Raw genomic sequence first — 21506 nt, 5'->3', positions numbered from 1 at the left:
ACTGAGTAAAACAAATGAACATTTGGGGGTTTTGTTGTTGTTGTTGCTGCTGTTTGTTTGTTTTTTGGAGACAGGCTCTCTCTATGTAGTTCTGGCTGCCCTGGAACTCACTATGTAGACCAGGTAAGTCACTCTCACTTATTAAAACTCATCAAGGAGGCTAGGAGATAGCCTACCCAGTAAAGTGTTTGCCAAGCAAGCACAAGGAACTGCATTCAGATCCCCAAAACACACATAAATGCCCAGGTGTGTCAGTGTGCACCTGTTATCCCAATGATGGAGAGGCAGAGACAAGAGGGTCTCTAGGTCTCGTTGGTCATCTTGTCTAGTAAAATTAGTAAAGCAGAGGTTCATGGAGAGACACTGTCTAAAAAATAATGTAGAGAGTTACTGAGGATGATATCTGACAGCTTTGACCTACACACACACACTTGTGCGCACATACATATGAAAACACAAAATCTCTTATAGACACTAGCCAACCTCTCATGTGTCATTAGTGCCTTTGTGGTAGAGAATGGTCCCATTTCCTTCTCTTTTCCTCTCTCAATACAGTCTTTCTTTTTGCCTTTATATTTTATCTCAAAAGCCATGTCATCAGAGAGTCCTCTAGCCATTAACTCTGTTACACCACACTGTCTTCAGAGCATTCCCAGAATTACTAATCTTGTTTATTTGCATGCCTGTTATTCCGTATCAGATCCACAGGAAACTTTATCACTGTGATGGTCATACACCAGCATGATACAGAGATGACTTTTCTTGACTACTTGAATAACAAGGAAAAACATAGATCCCCAGAAAAAGAAAATCTCTTACTGAGTTAGGTATACTGGAACACACCTATAATCAAAGAGCTTGGGGGTGGGGGAGGAAGGCAGAAAGATCAGGAACTCAAGGCCAGCCTCAGCTACATAGTCAAATAAAGAACAGCCCGTGCTACTTGAGACCTAAAAACAAATAAACAAACTAAAAACCCCAAATTAAAAACTATCCTTCTCTGTTTTTCAGCATTTTATAGCATTAACTTGATATATTTTCATCTTTTTATAATCAGTAGCAAATTTCTCACTATAGACATTATATAGTCCTTGGATGTGTAAAAGAATTCACTGGCAAAACAATCCAGCCCTAGAATCAACTTATGAAGAAAATTCCTTTAGACTTCCTACCATGGTTTTAGTTTGCACAGATTTTCTTTTTGTCTTGTAATCAATTTGAGTATTTCCTAGTAACTTTAAAGATATTTTACATAAATTGACATAAAGTTATAGTGTTCTCTACCACAAATTCTTATAAAAATTTATTTGTATAATCTCTTTTTAGTTTTCAAAATTTCCCCTAGTACTATCTGTTATAAATTTGTCTATTTTTTTAGCCCAAATCCTATTTATTTCTGTAACCTCTGTCTTGTCACTCCTTTGTTCTTAATTTGTCTTGTTATCAGCATCTTTTCTACTCAACTTTCCTTATTTTGTTGTTTTATTTGTTTATTTTACTGAATTTTGAAGCTGAATGTTGAGTACATTACGTTGTTCTTTACCAATAGCAAATTCAATTAGGATCATGAATTTGACTTTAAACACAGTACTGGTCTTAGCAGGAGTTCTATTCCAGCTCACTAAATAACAAGTTTTTTCTACTACTAAGTAGTTATTTTAAAAAGTATTTGATTTTTCCAAATTTTTAGAGTTAAAAACTTTTTAACTTCTGTTGCAGTTACAAAAATATATATATATATTTTTAATTTTGTTCATTTTCTAGAACTTACTGAGTTGTTCTTGTTTGTTTTTGTTGCTGTTTTGATTTTTTTTCTGTTCCACAGTCAAGTGGAACACATCTTTAACCTCAAATTAAAATGGAAACTTCCTAAGCAACTAAAACTGCATTATCAGTTACACTCCGTAAGGCTTACAGTTTTTCCTAGTATTAAATCCATCTATAAAGGGATGGAGAGATGGCTCAGCAATTGAAAGCACTTACTGCTCTTGCAGAGGACTTGGGCTTTTGTCCCAGCCTCCACATCAAGCAACTCACAACTGCCTTTAACTCCAGTTCCAGGGGATCTGACATCCTCTTCTGACCTCCAAGGGCATCTGCATTCACATGGAACACATAAACGCATGCAGGCACACACATACACATAAATAAATAAATAAATCTTGCCAAAATACCATGTGGGTCCTGCAGGATAAACTCAGTGCTTTGCACTTGGTAATAAGCACTTTTACCTATGGAGACTTCGTGCCAGCCAGGTAAAGATTCTTGAACAAAAAAAAAATTCTTTTAGAACTCAAAAATTTTAATATTAAGTTACGTGTTCCCATGTTAAACCTCCATCTTACTTTATATTTTTGTGGTGTAGGGGTTGAAGAAAGGGACCTTGCATATACTAGGCAAGTACTCTTATTACTGAGATATCCCAAGTCCTATGTTCATCTCTATTTGAGGAAATTAAGGTGATGGAATATTTCAAAGTCTAAACTCCATAGGCTAGGAGTGTAGTTCAGTGGTATAGAACTTACCTATACACAAGAGGCCTCAGGTTTGAGCTGCAGTATCACACACCCAAATCCACAAATAACGCAAGAAACAAAACCACTATTGTCAAATTAATAAAGCATCCTTCCTTTAATACAGGATGATTATATTAATGTTTGTAATGTCACAATAAGACCCATTATTCAGTGCAATTAATATAATTTATAAAATGTCTTTAAAAGCTAAAAAAGTATAGTTTGACTAGTGAGTAGCATGCTAAAATTATGACCTTTCTTGCATAAGATACCATACAACTAATGTATTTGTGACTATAATAATATTCTAGCAACTCCACCGTGTCAATAGCCTTAAATTAAACCAGTAAACAAGGCTTTTGTTTTCTAAAATATAAATGCTTTGCAGTCTGTTTACATTTAAAAATAACTAATATTTAACATTCTGATAATCAAATTTTCATTTTAAACCCTGTTTCACCCAAAGGCAAATAGATAGATAAATCCTAGTCTACCCTGAGATGTTTAATTTCTAAGTAAGCCTTTATGCAATCGTTTCCTCTTACATAAAACAGAGACAATAACTTATACGTCATAAGCAAATTGAGACAGTTATCTTAAAACATGTAGTGTCCGTCAAGCATGGTGGCTTGGAACATGTCTGTGGTCCTAACTATTCAGAAGGCGGAGGCAAGAGCAATGCTTAAGCCTAAGAGTTCTGAGGCAACTTGGATGTCACACAGAAACTCAACATCAGCTCTTTGGGTACATAACTTCTCCCAGCTCTGCCTGTCTGGGCGCTGGGACCGAATCCTTTGGGCAACTGAGCAGGCTGGCGGGAGGTCCTTTGTTTCAATAGCCTGCCTGCAACAAGCAAGATAGGTGCTTTGTTTACGAGCTACCCAACCAGCATGGAGATCTGATCTCGGCACCAGGAGAGCCATTATTGGGAGCTACCCAAGCATCAAGGAGATCTGATCTTGGCACCAGGAAAGACATCACTGGAGCACCAGGAGAGCCATCACTGGGGATTGCCAGCACTGGGAAGATACATCGGTAGGCAAGGAGACCTGATCCTGTAAAAGAAGATCCATAGGGGAGCACTCAGAGGAAGAGATGGGCAGGCGCCAATGCAGGAATTCACCCAACAATCTCAAAAACAACATGAAACCACCAGAACCCAGCGACCTCACAACATGTGGACATGATCACCTTAATCAAGATGAAGTAGAAAAAATTGACTTTATGAAAGTGATTGATGCCCTTAAACAGCATGTAAATAATGCCCTTAAAGAAATAGATAAGAAATATAACAGAAAGTTTGAACAATTGAATAAATCAGTGAATGATACCCTTGGAAGCTAAGGAAGAACAATCAAACAGATAATGGAAACAGTTCAAGACTTGAAAACTGAAATGGAGGCAAAGAAGAAAACAAAAACGGAGAGCCGGCTGGACATGGAAAATCTAGGTAAACGAATAGAGACTACAGAAACAAGCATAACCAACAGAATACAAGAGATAGAAGAAAGAATCTCAGATTCTAAAGATACCATAAAGAAAATAAACACTATGATCAAAGAAAACAGCAAGTCCAACAAACTCTTATCACAAAACATTCAGGAAATATGGGACACAATAAAAAGACCAAACCTAAGAATAATAGGAGTAGAAGAAGGAGAAGTGCAGCTCAATGGTCCAGAAAATATATTTAATAAAATTATAGAAGAAAACTTTCCCAACCTAGAGAAACATATACCTATGAAGATTCAAGAAGCATACAGAACACCGAATAGGCTGGATCAAAAAAAAATCCCTTCACCATATAATAATCAAACCACAAAGCATACAGAATAAAGAAAGAATATTAAGAGCTGCAAAGGAAAAAGGCCAAGTTACTTATAAAGGTAAGCCTATCAGACTTACACCTGACTTCTCTTTGGAAACCATGAAAGCCAGAAGGTCCTGGATAGATGTACTGCAAAAACTAAGAGACCATGGATGCAAGCCCAGACTACTATACCCGGCCAAGCTTTCGTTCACTATAAATGGAGAAAACAAAATTTTCCAGGATAAAAACAAATTTAAACAATACTCAGCCACAAATCCAGCCTTACAGAAAGTAATAGAAGGAAAATCACTAACCAAGGAGTCCAACAATGACCACAATAACTCAGACATCTAGAGACCCTCCACCAGTGCAACTCAAATAGGGAAACACACAAACTCTACTACTAAAAAAGTGACCGGAGTTAACAACCACTGGTCATTAATATCACTTAATGTCAATGGACTCAACTCACCTATAAAAAGGCACAGGCTAAGAGATTGGATACGAAAACAGGATCCAACATTCTGCTGTCTACAAGAAACACACCTCAACCACAAAGACAGGCACCTACTCAGAGTAAAGGGCTGGGAAAAGTCTTATCAAGCAAATTGATCTAAGAAACAAGCAGGTATGGCCACACTAATTTCTAACAAAGTTGACTTCAAACTTAAATCAATCAGAAGAGATGGAGAAGGACATTTTATACTCATAACAGGAACAATTCATCAGGATGAAGTCTCAATCCTGAATATCTATGCCCCTAATATAAAAGCACCCACGTACGTAAAAGAAACATTACAAAAACTCAAGGCAGCCATCAAACCGCACACACTAATAGTAGGAGACTTCAACACTCCTCTCTCACCAATGGACAGGTCAATCAGACAGAAGCCTAACAGAGAAATAAGAGAATTAATGGAGGTAATGAATCAAATGGACTTAACAGACATCTATAGAACATTACACTCAAATAGGAAAGAATATACCTTCTTCTCCGCAGCTCATGGAACCTTCTCGAAAATTGACCACATACTCGGTAACAAAGCAAACTTCCAGAGTTACAAAAAAATATTAGTAACCACCTGTGTCTTATCAGATCACCATGGATTAAAGTTAGAATTCAACAACAATCCTACCTCCAGAAAGCCTACAAACTCATGGAAACTGAACAGTCAACTACTGAACCATACCTGGATTAAGGAAGAAATAAAGAAAGAAATTAAAGTCTTCCTGGAATTCAATGAAAATAAAGAAACAACATACTCAAACTTATGGGACACTATGAAAGCAGTCCTAAGAGGAAAGTTCATAGCACTAAGTGCCCACTTAAAGAAAACAGAGAAAGCACACATTGGAGACTTAACAGCCCACCTGAAAGCTCTAGGAAAAAAAAGAAGCAGACTCACCTAGGAGGAGTAGAAGAATGGAAATAATCAAACTGAGGGCTGAAATCAACAAAATAGAAACACAGAAAACAATCCAAAGAATCAATGAAACAAAAAGCTGGTTCCTGGAGAAAATCAACAAGATTGATAAACCCCTATCCAAACTAATCAAACGGCAGAGAGAGAATATGCAAATTAATAAGATCAGAAATGAAAAGGGGGACATTAAACACAGACACAGAGGAAATTCAGAGAATCATTAGATCTTACTACGAAAGCCTGTATGCCACAAAACTGGAAAATGTAAAAGAAATGGACACTTTTTTAGATAAATACCATTTACCAAAGTTAAACCAGGACCAGGTGAACAATCTAAATAGACCTGTTAGTCGCGAAGAATTAGAAGCTGTTATCAAAAACCTTCCTACCAAAAAAAGCCCAGGACCAGATGGTTTCAATGCGGAACTCTACCAGAACTTCCAAGAAGACCTAACATCTATACTCCTTAATGTTTTTCACAATATAGAAACAGAAGAGTCATTGCCGAATTCCTTTTATGAAGCTACAATTACCCTGATACCAAAACCACACAAAGACTCCACCAAGAAAGAGAATTACAGGCCAATCTCACTCATGAACATTGACGCAAAAATCCTCAACAAAATACTGGCAAACCGAATCCAAGAACACATTAGAAAAATTATCCATTATGATCAAGTAGGCTTCATCCCAGAGATGCAGGGCTGGTTCAACATACGAAAATCTATCAATGTAATCCATTATATAAATAAACTGAAAGAAAAAACCATATGATCATTTCATTAGATGCTGAAAAAGCATTTGACAAAATTCAACATCCCTTTATGATAAAGGTCTTAGAGAGATTAGGGATACAAGGGTCATACCTAAATATAATAAAAGCTATTTACAGCAAGCCCACAGCTAACGTCAAATTAAACGGAGAGAAACTCAAAGCCATCCCACTAAAATCAGGAACACGACAAGGCTGTCCACTCTCTCCATACCACTTCAATATAGTGCTTGAAGTTTTAGCAATAGCAATAAGACAACATAAGGGAATCAAGGGGATCCGAATTGGAAAGGAAGAAGTTAAACTCTCGTTATTTGCAGCTGATATGATAGTGTACATAAGCGACCCCAAAAACTCCACCAAAGAACTCCTACAGCTGATAAACACCTTTAGTAATGAGGCAGGATACAAGATCAACTCCACAAAATCAGTCGCCCTCTTATACACAAAGGATATGGAAGCAGAGAGGGAAATCAGAGAAGCATCACCGTTCACGATAGCCACAAATGGCATAAAGTATCTTGGGGTAATTCTAACCCAGGAAGTGAAAAATCTATTTGACAAGAACTTTAAGGCATTGAAGAAAGAAATTGAAGAGGATACCAGAAAATAGAAGGATCTCCCTTGCTCTTGGATTGGGAGGATCAACATAGAAAAAATGGCAATTCTACGAAAGGCAATTTATAGATTCAATGCAATCCCCATCAAGGTCCCATCAAAATTCTTCACAGATCTTGAGAGGACAATAATCAACTTTATATGGAAAAACAAAAAAACCCAGGATAGCCAAAAAAATCCTATACAATAAAGGATCTTCTGGAGGCATTACCATCCCTGACTTCAAACTCTATTACAGAGCTACAGTAATAAAAACAGCATGGTACTGGCATAAAAACAGAGAAGTCGACCAATGGAATCGTATAGAAGACCCGGATTTTAACCCACAAACCTATGAACACCTCATTTTCGATAAAGGAGCTAGAAGTATACAATGGAAGAAAGAGAGCATCTTCAACAAATGGTGCTGGCACAACTGGACGTCAACCTGTAGAAGAATGAAAATAGACCCATATCTATCACCATGCATAAAACTCAAGCCCAAATGGATCAAAGACCTCAATATCAATCTGAACACACTGAACCTGATAGAAGAGAAAGTGGGAAGTACTCTACAACACATGGGCACAGGAGATCGCTTCCTAGGTATAACCCCAGCAGCACAGACATTAAGGGCAACATTGAGTAAATGGGATCTACTAAAACTGAGAAGCTTCTCTAAAGCAAAGGACACTGTCACTAAGACAAAAAGGCAACCCACTGACTGGGAGAAGATCTTTACCAACCCCGCAACAGACAAAGGTCTGATCTCCAAAATATATAAAGAGCTCAAGAAACTAGACTTTAAAATGCTAATTAACCCAATTAAAAAATGGGGCACTGAACTGAACAGAGAATTCTCAACAGAAGAGGTGCAAATGGCCAAAAGACACTTAAGGTCATGCTCAGCCTCCTTAGCGATCAGGGAAATGCAAATCAAAACAACTTTCAGATATCATCTTACACCTGTCAGAATGGCTAAAATCAAAAATACCAATGATAGCCTTTGCTGGAGAGGTTGTGGAGGAAGGGGTACCCTCATCCATTGCTGCTGGGAATGCAAACTTGTGCAACCACTTTGGAAATCAGTGTGGCGATTCCTCAGGAAATTCGGGATCAACCTACCCCTGGACCCAGCAATACCACTCTTGGGAATATACCCAAGAGATGCCCTATCATATGACAAAAGCATTTGTTCAACTATGTTCATAGCAGCATTATTTGTAATAGCCACAAACTGGAAACAACCTAGATGCCCTTCAATGGAAGAATGGATGAAGAAAGTGTGGAATATATACACATTAGAACACTACTCTGCGGTAAAAAACAATGACTTCTCGAATTTTGCATGCAAATGGATGGAAATAGAAAACACTATCCTGAGTGAGGTAACCCAGACCCAAAAAGATGAACATGGGATGTACTCACTCATAATTGGTTTCTAGCCATAAATAAAGGTCACTGAGTCTGTAATTTGTGATCCTAAAGAAGCTAAATAAGAAGGTGAACCCAAAGAGAAACATATAGATATCCTCCTGGCTATGGGAAGTAGACAAAGTTGCCGGGGAGAAAATTGAGATCTTGGGGGTGGGGCGGGATGGGGGTAAGGGGAGAGGGGGAGAGAAAAGTGAGAAGGGGAGGATGGGGGGAACTTGGGGAAATGGGTTGATTGGGATATAGGAGGGTTGGATAGGGGAGCGGGGAAGCACATATCTTAGTTAAGGAGCCACCTTAGGGTTGGTAAGCGTCTTGAACCTAGAGTGGCTCCCAGGTGCCCCGGGCGATGTCCCCAATTAGTTCCTTGGGCAGCTGGGGATAGGGAACCTGAAATGACCCTATCCTATAGCCATACTGATGAATATCCTGCATATCACCATAAAACCTTCATCTGGCGATGGATGGAAATAGAAACAGAGACCCACACTGGAGCACCAGACTGAGCTCCCAAGGTCCCAATGAGGAGCAGAAGGAGGGAGAACATGAGCAAGGAAGTCAGGACCACGAGGGGTGCACCCACTCACTGTGACAGTGGAACTGATCTATTGGGAGCTCACCAAGGCCAGCGGGACTGGGACTGAATAAGCATGGGATGAAACCGGACTTTCTGAACATGGCGGACAATGAAGGCTGATGAGAAGCCAAGGACAATGGCACTAGGTTTCAATCCTAATACATGAACTGGCTTTGTGGGAGCCTAGACTGTTTGGATGCTCACTTTCCTGGTCTTGGATAGAAGTGGGAGGACCTTGGACTTCCTGCAGGGCAGGGAATCTGGACTGCTCTTCATTCTCAAGAGGGAGGGGGAATGGAGTGGGGGGGAGGGGGAGGAGAGTGGGGGGAGGGGGCGATTTGTGTGTGGAGGGGGAGGGAAATGGGAAAATTTTTTTGCAACAACTAAAAAAAATAAAATAAACAAAAAACAAAAAAAAAGAAACTCAACATCAAAAACAAAGTATGTTACCACAATGTCTGACATACAGCAATAAATATCAGATTTCTGTTTCACTCATAATAGCTTTCTTTCTTCTTGTGTTCACTCCAGCCCACACTCTATATCACACAACTACACTTCTTCACTGAGGGCCATCTTCAAAGTAACAACTGTTTCAATATCTTGACTAACTAACAGCTAACAGAAGGTAAGCTAAACACCTCTTGAATATGTTTATTCTTGCGTATTAGACTTTGGCTTCCACAGAGTCCAGACACTGTAAAGACAGCATTTATCTTTCCTCTAAAAATTTTTATTTAAAAAAAGAGAGCGAGAGAATAAGCTGCTGTCATAAACATTAGTTTTGTCCTTCACAATAGTGTCTTATCTTACCAAAAACCTACAGACCTAGGAACAGTCTCCTTTTTATATTCAATTTCAATGCTACACTTCCACTCAAGAATTTTAATTGTATACTTTGGAATATGAAAGAAATTCTTCTTTATAATCTGAAGTTTTCAGGGGCTTTAATGTCACTTTTCAAAAATACCATTAAAGATATTTATAGATTTCTTTGATTTATCACTATAAAAAACAGGTGCAGTTGAGTTGCAGGGAAGAGGGTGATAGTGCACAAAAAACAACACAACTTTTCCTTAACTACACTAGGTCATCAAAGAGCCACTTTCTAGAAACTTCAGGAAAGAGCTATCTGTGACTGTAACACCTCTCTTTCTCTTGCGGATGAAAACAAAATTCTTCTTTCTCAGAGTCTGTGTCTTCAGTCATAGAGCTTAGCTATCACATCAGCATCTCGTGTTGCCCTTTGCAACCCATTCTGTTAGTAATATTAGTCAACCTCTCTCAAAGTCGATTCAAGTTCTTTAGAAAGAGCACAGCACTTGTGCATTGAAATCACTATGACACATCTTCATATTTTCCCCACGTGCCCAGGCCTAGAACTTTCTAATTTACGAACACAAATTTTCTTTTACAATTTTAAATGCTAACGGAAAAAGAACATTTTTTAAACAGTGGTATAAAGTAGTTGTTTCTCAAATGGAAAAGTATATTTACTAAATACATACTCTATGTGCTAAACAGTGTAGTAAGTAGATTAACTTATTTTATCTCAAGTAGCAAGTAGGGTGCAATTATGTAACAGGTGTGGGAGTTATGGGGAGGAGGTGTAATGTTATATACAGTCACAAAGAAATTCACCAAGCAGAACCAATAAGACCAACAAGTAACTGAAGAAAACTGAGCCACAAATAAGCTGCTTACAGATCAATGGAAAAACATATTTTGAAGCTATAGATGCTGCTACAGCACACTTGACTCTTTAATTTTCTCCTACATACTAAACTAATCCTTAGTTTCTTAATAAATTCCTTGTATTAATAAAGGAATAAGTTCAACAGACTTCTGTATTCTCTAAATATTAAGACAAGTTCCAAAAATTAAAATTACAAATGAAAACTGGTCTTTTAAAATTGGACTCATCAACTAGCATACTGAAAAAACAAATAGAAAAGTAATTAAATATAATAATTAAAAACAAGTGATTAGAATTAAAAGTTACAAAGAAAGTTGCAAAACTAGAGAAGTAGCAGACTGCAAGGCTGGGAGCCCTGGGAGTGAACCCAGCTCCACATACAGCAGCTAATTAACTTTTGGCAGTGAGCATCTCTTCACCAGAGTTCTTGTGAGAGTCTAGTGAGTTCATCTGCATAAAGTGCTTAGAATAGAGCCTTAAATAATAAATACTACACAGTCAATCTGTCCTTTGTGAGAAATATCTTTTTTACTGAATACTCAAGAAATTATTTGAATTAAGAATTCAGTTCATTGCTAAATGAACATAACTGAACAAAGAACAATTTTTGGACCTTTTTTGTCATACCCTCCTCCCTTCCATCAGTACATTGTCCCAAATCACAAGCACCTATTCTAAACAATCAACTGTCTTATAGCAAATCTCATTTATCTCCACAACAGACTCCTTTATACCCTGGGTAACAAAGAATCAGATCCAAGGCAAACCTTCTACTTGTGAATATTTCAATGTGACCCCCAAAATATCAGGAATGTCAAAATATGACTGTATTTATTATATTTACATCTAAGGATAATGCTTGAACATCAAATATCCAACCAGTATTCAAATTTCCACAATTGTGTCATTGACACTTATGGACAAAATATGACCATCTAAAAGTTCAAACATTGCCAGTAATCTAACATTTTCTCATTGGTTCCTCCTTTTGCTCATACCTTATTTGCTGAAAGGCCTATAGTCCAAGGAGTTCTCCCACTACTTCTATTTTGTGGACAATATCCAGTGTATCATTTCATATGTTACCCTATTCCCATAAACTAGCAGTTAGAAATAGAGACTTGATCAGATTCGGGTTTAAATTTAATTTGGGAACAAGGTTACTTCACAGGAAGGTTGCACTGTAAATGTCCACTAAATTTTCCTGTAATGCTAGTGGCCACTGGTGACCTGTGCTTAGGATCAGGCATTTGTTCTAAAATGGTGGAGTTCTGCTCTATCACCCTTTCTTCTTCTATTAACTAGAATGCTCCAAGGAAAAGAAACTTCCTCTCAGCCACTATTCAGCTAGCCTGAACTAGGGCTGGTTCCTAAGTATGCTTTAAACAAAACTAGGCCTAGCAGTTTGTCAGCATCTTAGGAACTGACATGGAAACGTATTCCATGTGATCCATCATTGTGTTGTTATGCTCACCAATGCTCAATCATCTTTGACCAGCCAGGGCCCACTGACTCTGCATCTGCATTGTTTTGCCAAAGCTCTAATTGTTTTTGCTTTGTTTTGTTCTGTTTTGATAGCCTGTGGTGGGATTTCAATAAGTTTAGCCAATGACTTTTGAGGCAACAAATGCTAGGGCATGGTCTTGTCTGCTTAGACACAGCTTAAAAGCTGAGGAAGATGGTCTTTCTTGCTCTCAGCTCTCTTGGGTAGTGTGAGCTGAGCAGGCAGCAGAGAGACAGCTTGCGGTTGGTGCTCTTCACCCCTGGGCAGAACTACTGGATAAAGGCAGATGGATCAGTCGCTGCATCCAATTGGTTCTATATCAGTGAGCATTTGTCTCTATCCTATACCTAAAAAAATTCTTGAGACCCTTTAACAGACTCTAGTGCTTTCATGTAACAATAGCCTCATTGCAAAATATTTATGATCACAGATTCAGAATCAGCTTGAGGTGCAAACCAATCTTATTCAGCCTGTTTCTTTTTTATTCTTTATTTTTACTAAAGTAAAAATTTCAAATTAAAAATCACCTGTGTCAGTAGACTGGCTATTATGGTGGAACATGAAATGAGACATTAAGATTTTTCTTACATCTACTTTCAGCATTCTGTTGAATTCTTTTTTTTTTAAAGCATTTTATAGCAAAGCTGAAAGTTAGATGTTTTAATCTGAGTAACCTAGATTCTGCATGTGAGAAAAAGCATATGACATTTGTCGTTTTGACCCTGGCTTATTTCACTTTATATGATGGTCTAGGGCTATCACTTTCCTGCGAATGACATCATGCCATTCACCTGTTGATGAGCATCTAGGCTGCCTCCATCGTTAAGGCTATTGTGGACAGTGCCACAGTAAACATGGACATGAAAGTCTCTTTGCTGTCTGCTGACTTGGATTCCCTTTTGTATACATCCAGGAGTGGTATAGCTGAATGTACTTCTATTTAAGTTTTTGAGAAACTTCCCTATAGATTTCCATGGTGACTGCACTAAAAATTTACATTCCCACCAACAGTTTGCTCCACAACCCCTGCTCCCCACATCAATAATTGTATGTTTTCTTGATGACAGTCATTCTTACTGGGATAAGATCGAACCTCCATATTATTTTGATTTGCGTTCTCTTAGTGTTCAATATGGTGAACATTTCCTTATTTACTTGGCAATTTGTACTTCTTTGGGGGACTTTCTATTCAGTCTATTCAACCATTTATTAATTAGATTATTTCCTTTAATTTTTTGAGTTCTTTAGGCTACCTAGATACTAATCTCTTGTCAGATGTCTAGCTGGAAAGTTTCTCTTCAGTTCTGTGGCTGAGTCTTCACAGTGCCTCTTTCCTCTGCAGTGTGGCCGTGTGTTTTTGTTTTGTTCTGATACAATCTCATTTGTCCATTCTTGCTATTTTGTTATTAACTCTTTGAGTGTCCTATTCAGAAAGTCTTTGCTATGCCTATATCTTCAAGTATTTTCCCTTACCAGGTTCAGTTTCAAGTTTTAAATTAAAGCCTATATCCATGTTGAGTAGATTATTATACAGGGCCAAAGATGGGAATATGGTTTCATTCTTTTACATGCAGATATACCAGATATTCCAACACAGTTTGTTGAAGATGCTATCTTTCTCCAATGTATGGTCTTGAAAAATCAGATGACTGTAGCTGTGTGGGTTTATCCCTGGGGGGGGGTATTTTATTTTTTATTACATTGGTCTACATGTCTGGTTTTGTACCATTAACATGCTGTTTTTTGCTCTGATGGCTCTGTAGTATAATTTCAGATTAGTTATTGTGATATCTCCAGAACTGTTCTTTCAGCAAAGGACTGCTTTAGCTATTGATGTTTGTTTGTACTGCCATATGAATCTTAGAACAATCTTTTTTCTATTGGGAAGAATATCATTAGAATTTTAATTGTACCAAATCTTAGATCATTTTAAATAAGTAGCTATTTTCACAATATTATTTCTGCTAATCCAAGAAGCCTTTGGCTTTTCTGGTATTCTCTTCAATTTCTCCCTTTCCCTCCTATTCCTTCATCCCCAATTTTCTGTGATTGGGACTGTTCTGCCTTCTTCCTTGCCATGCGTATTATTGGCATTCTGAAAAGTTATTGATTTTCTTTTGTCAATGTATCCTGATACTTCACTGAAAGTATTTATCAGATCTAAGAGATCTATGGTAGTGTTGTTACAGTCTTTTATGTATAGGGTTATACTATTTACAAATGGGGTAATTTGACTTCTTCCTTTTCTGTTTGTATCTCTTTTATTTCTTTGGCTTGATTTAGTGCTCTAGCAAAGACTGTGAATACATTATATTAAATAAGGACATAAAAAGTTGGGCACCCTTGTCCCATCCCCCACTTTAAAGGAAATGCTATAAAGTTTGCCATATATATCATTTATTGAGACCCAGTCCTTCTATTCCTAGTTTCTTCATAACTTTTATCATGAAGAATGTAAAATTTTGTTAAATGCCTTTTGTACATCTACTGAGAACATCTTGTGACTTCTGACCTGAAATGTATTTATGTTTTGTTTGGGTTTTGTGTTGTTGTTGTTAAATTGCTGATTTGTATATGATTTATTCTTGCATCTCTTAAGTAAAGTCAAAGTGGTTATGGTGTTGATCTTCTTGATATGTTCTTGAATTCAACTTATAAGTATTTTACTGAGAGCTTTTGTGCTTACACTCACTGGGAAAACTGCTATACAATGTTCTCTTCTTGTTGCTAGTTTTCCTGTCCTGCTTCAGTGTCTGGATGACTCCGACTTCACACAAGAGCTTTGCTACTGTCTCTTCCATAGGCACGTGAAGACAGCTGGTGTTAGCTGGTGTAGAATACCACAGTGAATACACCTGTTCCTGTGCTTTTCTTTGTTGAGGGTTTTCTTTATTATTGTTTCAATTTTGCTGCACGTTATAGATCTGATTACAAGTTGTATGCATATGTCCTCTTGATTTAATTTTAGTAAGTCATATGTGTCTAGATTTTCCAGTGTTTTGGACTACAGGTTTTCAAAGAGGTCTCTAATTGACCTCTGCATCCAGTAGAATATGTTCTAACAGACCCCTTTCAATCTCTAACTTTATTAACTTAGGTCTTCTCTCTGGTTAATTTGGCTACAGGTTTGTTAATCATTTTTTTAAATACTTTGTTTTATTCATTCTAGTATTGTTCTGTTAGTCTACATTTCATTAATTTCAGCATGGTTTTTATTATTTGTTTCTGTATACTAATTTGGATTTTGCCTTGTTCTTTTTCTAAGGTCTTTTGGTACAATCATTTAAAGTTATTTGAGTTCTCGCTGACTTCTTTTAAAGTTTTTATTTATGTTTGTGTGGATATATGCATGTGTGTGTGCACAGAGGTCAAAAGTTAACGGCAGGTAGCTTCCTCAACCTCTGCACCATAGTTTTTGAGAAAGGCTCTCTCTTGTATGTGTAGGTGCATGCCCATGTACACGAACATAGAGGCCAAAGCAAGATGCTGAATCTTGCCATACCACTCTGACCTGCAGCCTTGAGACAGGGCTTCACACTGAATGCACAGCTTGTGTTCCTGAGCTTCAGCTAGGCTGGCTGGACAGTAAACCCTTGGGATACAGGACGGTCTCTCACTGATTTGATTAGACTGACTGCTGGGCAAGCCTTAGGAGCCTTCTGCTGCTACCTCTCAGCTATAAACTTACCTCCTAGAAATGCGTTAGCTATATCCCAAAGGTTCAGGTAAGCGAACTTCCCTACTGTTATTTGACTTTAGAAATTTTTAACTTCCTTATCTATTTTGATAACTTTGTAAAATAATCAAATACAGGAAAATAGTTAAACTCTTAGAGATTGAGTTATTCTGTGGTATAAATCAGATTTTTCCAAAGTCCACATATTTCTTCTTTAACATCAAGACTTGTGATATTAATAAAGCTATAAATTGAGACTGTTTGAAATACTAAATCAGGCCCTCTGAAATAATAAAAATAAATTTATCACTTATAAATAAATATCCAATTTTACCAAGACACAAATTCATAATGAATAAACATTTTCACCTGTGTCAATAGCAGACAATACCATGGCAAAACATAATTCTATAGTTGCTGACCACTTATTTCTTTACAATTTCTGAAAAGATATGGGTTTAGTGGCCAAACACTGCTTACAGCCTCAATTTTTACAATGCTGAATCAAGATGGAAATATATTACTGAATACTAATTATTTTCCCTGGAAGAAAGCAGGATATGAATTGCTATCACGGTGCAATCTCTTTTACTCAATAATCCAAGACGCCCTTTCTTGTAGTTTTTTGGTAGTTGTTCTTTGAACTGAAGGAACAAATGCAACTTCTCTGGGCTACAAGTGGCTTTAAAATAAATCAACCAATCAACCGGCCAAAACAAGATTCAAACAAGAAACCTTTGTACCTTCAGTCCTAGCCAGTAACACCTAAAAGAAGTGTTGTTATTTTATCAAAATATCAGAGCTTTCCTTCTACCAAAAAACAAAACACCCTACAGCATGCGTGTAGCAGTAACAGCTTCTCCAATGCGATGGCTTTGATAAGACATTTTTGCCAAAAGCTCATTTTACTTTCTCTCCAAGCATAATATTTATCATTAACTTTGAAACTGGTTTTACAAGCTTCTCAGTCGTAGTATGTACTGAGATGTTTTGTGCTAAGAAAAGGAAATTTCTAGATACTTTAGTAGTAGGGCATTCTGGTTTTAATGATAATTTCACTAATATCATTCCAAAATCCATTTATATTGTTTTATAGACATATTTTATTTTTTTTAGCACAAGTCTAAACACTAATTATTACAAAGCTAAGAAGTATGAATTCAGTTTCCCTGGTGCCATGAAAGGCACAGCAGCAGCACAGCACAGGGCTAGACCTCCCATCACCTACTTTAACAAAATCTGTTTCCAGCTCTTTACTCAGTCCAGACAAGATTGTTTTAACAGGTAACATTGTAGCTGTGAAAACTGTAATAAAGAACATATAATCTGGATATTTTCTATGGCCTTAACTCATTCTCTCATGTTTTACTGACTTCACATAACTGGAACCCACCATGCAACATAATCCCACAATCTTACATTCTAAATTTCTCTAAAACCTTATCAGAGGGTACATACAGTTCAAAGGTATTATGGAGCTTGCAATTCTCTTTGTTTTCAAAACAAAAGTAAATATGAATACAGACATAACCTTTCTATATTGAAGAGGTATCTGAAACTGACATTCAAATTCACTAGAAAGAAATATAAGACGGTAGGAGACAGCTCTCAGACACAGTCTCATTCTGAGATTCCTGGAGGCAGGATCGCCATTTCGGACCGAGGTAGAGATAAGAAGAACCAGTGACTGGCTGTTTTGTTTTTCTGACCTCCCAGTTGAACCCCAATTTCTGTATCTGGGTTTTGATTAATTATGCTACATTCAGCATCATTTATAATAAAGGTCTAGAGTAATTTACATCTTTCCACAAATCTAAAAACCATTTTTATTGTTGTTGTTTGTTTTGTAAAGCTTAAGGCATTCAAGTGATATGAAGTAAATTAAAAAGAAATATCACCTAGAAAAAGTTAAGTACAATGGTTCTAATAATAGTAAGACAAACCATATGATGATTTAAAATGACACACACACACACAAATACACTTGGAAAGGTGGAATGTACCTATCTACTAGACAACAGCACACTTTCTACCTGTATGAGCTAGCTTTTCCCTCTTCTGGGAGGGAATTCTTTTACAACTGAGGTAAACAGGATTGCCACAGCATGAATTCTCATTCTTTTTAATATGCTATTTTCCATATTTTCTTCACAAAATAGAAAAATATGGACTTAGTCCTACTAATAGGTGAAACATTATTCTCAGGTTTTTTACTTTTATATTCTAACAAAATACTATTTTCTAAATTACTGTTAAAAGAGACCTAGATATCAATCAGCTTTGCTTATCCTAATATACATTCTCTCCATTTATGTAAAAAAATAAAGAAAAAAATTATATTTAAACAAAACACACAAATAACTCTCTTCTGTTTCTAATTTGTACATAGATAACTACCGTTGTGTTTATTTCCTTTGATAATTCATTCCTTTTGGGGATTAGTTGTCTTATGTTATTCTCTAAAGTGGAGATCCACCCCATGTTTTAGAAGTCACTTGACTCTCTAATTATATATCTTGCCTTTCTCCTCCAAGTGAAACTAGTCCACCAGATCCAAAGGTCCCACAGGAGTAACAGTGACATTTCTGGTGGCTAGAAAATCCTTAACACTTAGTTTAAGAGAAAAGGAAAAAAAGTGTCTAACTAAACCATGTTACGATCATTACTAAAGGCCTCACTATGAATGACTAGGCTGTGTTAGGACACTGGATTTAGGGGTTAATGTCAAGAATCATGGCATAATCAAATAACCATTAAATTGACTTTCTTTTTAGTTTTGTGGAAACAGGATCTCACTGTGAGGCCAGGATGGCCTAAATTTCATGATGATTCCCTATCTCAGCCTCCTAAAGGATGGGAATGCAGGTAGGCACAGAATTCTCAGGTAACATTACTCCAATCCTAGTATGTCTTACTGAGTATCAATTAATCTTCAGTCTATTTCTTAAAGAGTGGAGTAAGGCAGGCCATGGGAAACAGTGGACTGGTATTTAAAAGCTAAACCCTTGCTGGGCTGCGGTGGCGCATGCCTTTAATCCCAGCACTCAGGAGGCAGAGGCAGGTGGATCGCTCTGAGTTTGAGGCTAGCCTGGTCTACGAGAGCTAGTTCCAGGATAGGCTCCAAAGCTACAGAGAAACCCTGTCTTGAAAAACAAAACAAAACAAAAACAAAAACAAAAACAAAAACAACGACAAAAAGCTAAACCCTCTAACATGTAAGAACAGTTAAACTTCCCAAACTTACATATAGAACATTATGAAATCAACACCAGCAAGTCAAGTTAAGTAAAACTGTGCCTCAAATACCTTTGAATAGGGAGAAATTCTGAATGTTGGTGTCTTCATTAGGAAGCAAGGTTTCCTCCCACGTGATCTTGTCTAATGGTCCTTGGTTTTATCATCAGATCGGTTCCAGTTACATTTTCATTAGTATGGACAGATCTAAAGCAGAAGAAAAAAGGCACATTTAGGCCACAGAAATCCATTAGGCACACAAAGGTTCTTAGATGCTCTAATTGGATAAGAATGCCAATTCTCATTGTATCACTACTGCGGGTGGAAAAGATATTAAATCCAAGATTACAGGAATAACAGAGAAATATATAAAGTTGATGGGAAGTTGACTGCTTTTTTTTTTTTTTTAAAGTTCAGGTCCCTTATGGAGAGCTGCAGCAAACTGAGTTTTCACTGATGTCCCAAAGAATCAAAAGGCCTCAGACTACACCAACACAGAACTGCTGAAGTCATCCAAGCAACATCCTCTACACCCTGCTCCAGGTAAAACCAAACAATAAAAAGAGACAGAAGTTCCAGAATAAAAAAAATTTAGGGATAGCAAAGAACCCAGTATTATGGCTAGTGTTCATATTTGGGCCACTGGTAATGCTGACTGTCCCTACTTCACCTCAGAATTACACCAAGCAGTGGGGACCTTACAGGGAGAGCTTTCTTAAGAAATGTGAGTCCTAATGGCTTTAGTTTAATCACTCAGGGAGAAGTCAGCATGCTAGGAATCTAACCCTGCCAACTAACTGAGCTGTATACCAACCTTAAGAGCTAACTATTCATTCACATCCCTCTAAACCACAAACAGATAACCAAGCTCCAGAGATGATCACTCTATTGGGTCAATTTAGGACCCTGGGCTACTTAATTCCTTCTGTGGTTCCCAGGACTAATGTTCAGCCAGCTGTATTTGAACGCTAACCATCTGGACAACTACCTTCTCTCCTATTTTCATGCCCACAATGTTCTCTGCTTTTTCACCCACCCTATTTATTCCACAACTGCTGTCCTTTATTCCACACAAATGGGCAAGTGTCTGAAAAAAGCGTTTCGCATCACTAATAAACAGGGAAATGCAAATCAAAATCACAATGAGTTATCATCTCACTTCAATAAGAATGGGCACTATCAAAAAGACAAAAGACAGCAAGTGCTGATGAGGATGTGGAAGAAAGGGAACCCTTGTACACTGCGGTTGGGAATGCAAATTACTACCTCCATTATGGAAAACAGTATGGAGATTCCTCAAAAATTAAAAATAGAACTACCATATGATCCAGAAACTCCATTTCTGGATCTATATCCAAAGGAAATGAAATCAGTACATCAAAGAGACATCTGCACTCCAATGCTCATTGCAGTACTATTCATAATAGCCAAGAAATGAGAACAACCGAAGTGCCCATCCACTGATGAATGGGTAACGATAATGTGGTGTACACACCCAGTGGAAACAGATTGAAATCCTGTCATTTGTGACAAAATGGCTGGAACTGAAGATAATTGCATTAATTGACATAAGCCTGAAGGATGAGTACTGCATAATCTCTCTCACACGTGGAATATAAAAGTTACCTTGTAGATGTTAAGAATAAAATGGTCATGACTAGAGGCTGTAGAGATTAGGAGTAGAGAGTGACAGGAAGAGACTGAGCAATACATACTAACCTAGATAGAAATAGGAAATTCTGGCGGTCTGTCGTACAGTGGTGTTACTGTACAGCATTGTAGTATATACTTCAAAAAGCTAGAAGAAAGAAATTATTAAGTGTTTTTACCATAAAGAAATGATGTTTGGAGAAATAAACATTTAACTTGACAAAAACATTACATAATGAACATATACATGTATCAACACCATTGGACCCCTGAAGTTTCCTGGTTGGAAAGCTCAGGTTATGTGGCAAGTTTCAGGCCAATGAGAGATCCTATCTCAAAAAACAAGGTGGACAGTAACTGAGGAACAACAGCTGATGTTCTACTCTGTGCTTCACACTCGTGTGCACACACAAACACACACAGAAGAGGGAAATTACCTGATGCCCCACAAATAAGCACAATTTTTATATTTTCATCCATCAGTTAAAAAGATACATTTAAAAATTCTACCTCATAGTAGGGTAGTGTTGGCATACAACTTTAATCCCAGCACTCAGGGTGCAGAGGCAGGTGGATCTCTGTGAGTTCAAGGCCAGCCTGGTCTACAAACCAAGTT

At 37.4% G+C, this 21506-nt stretch overlaps 1 protein-coding gene across 8 annotated transcripts in view; it reads right to left on the bottom strand.

Moving 5' to 3' along the window:
- Positions 1–21506, bottom strand: part of Ncoa1 (nuclear receptor coactivator 1) — a 225052-nt gene that overhangs the window by 138329 nt on the left and 65217 nt on the right. For 6 of the 8 annotated variants that reach the window (XM_075955620.1, XM_075955623.1, XM_075955616.1 and 3 more), the window contains exon 2: positions 19313–19447. The gene's annotated coding sequence lies outside the window, so the exon portion shown is untranslated. Of the gene's footprint in view, positions 1–19312; positions 19448–20959; positions 21039–21506 lie in introns of all 8 variants that reach the window. The other 2 variants (XM_075955621.1, XM_075955617.1) reach the window with 1 other exon arrangement.

Source organism: Microtus pennsylvanicus, chromosome 21 (genome assembly GCF_037038515.1).
Source record: "Microtus pennsylvanicus isolate mMicPen1 chromosome 21, mMicPen1.hap1, whole genome shotgun sequence".
NCBI classification, from domain to species: Eukaryota; Metazoa; Chordata; class Mammalia; order Rodentia; family Cricetidae; genus Microtus; species Microtus pennsylvanicus.
Note: the sequence above shows the minus strand (reverse complement) of the source record. Positions and strands in the feature narration are given on the sequence as shown.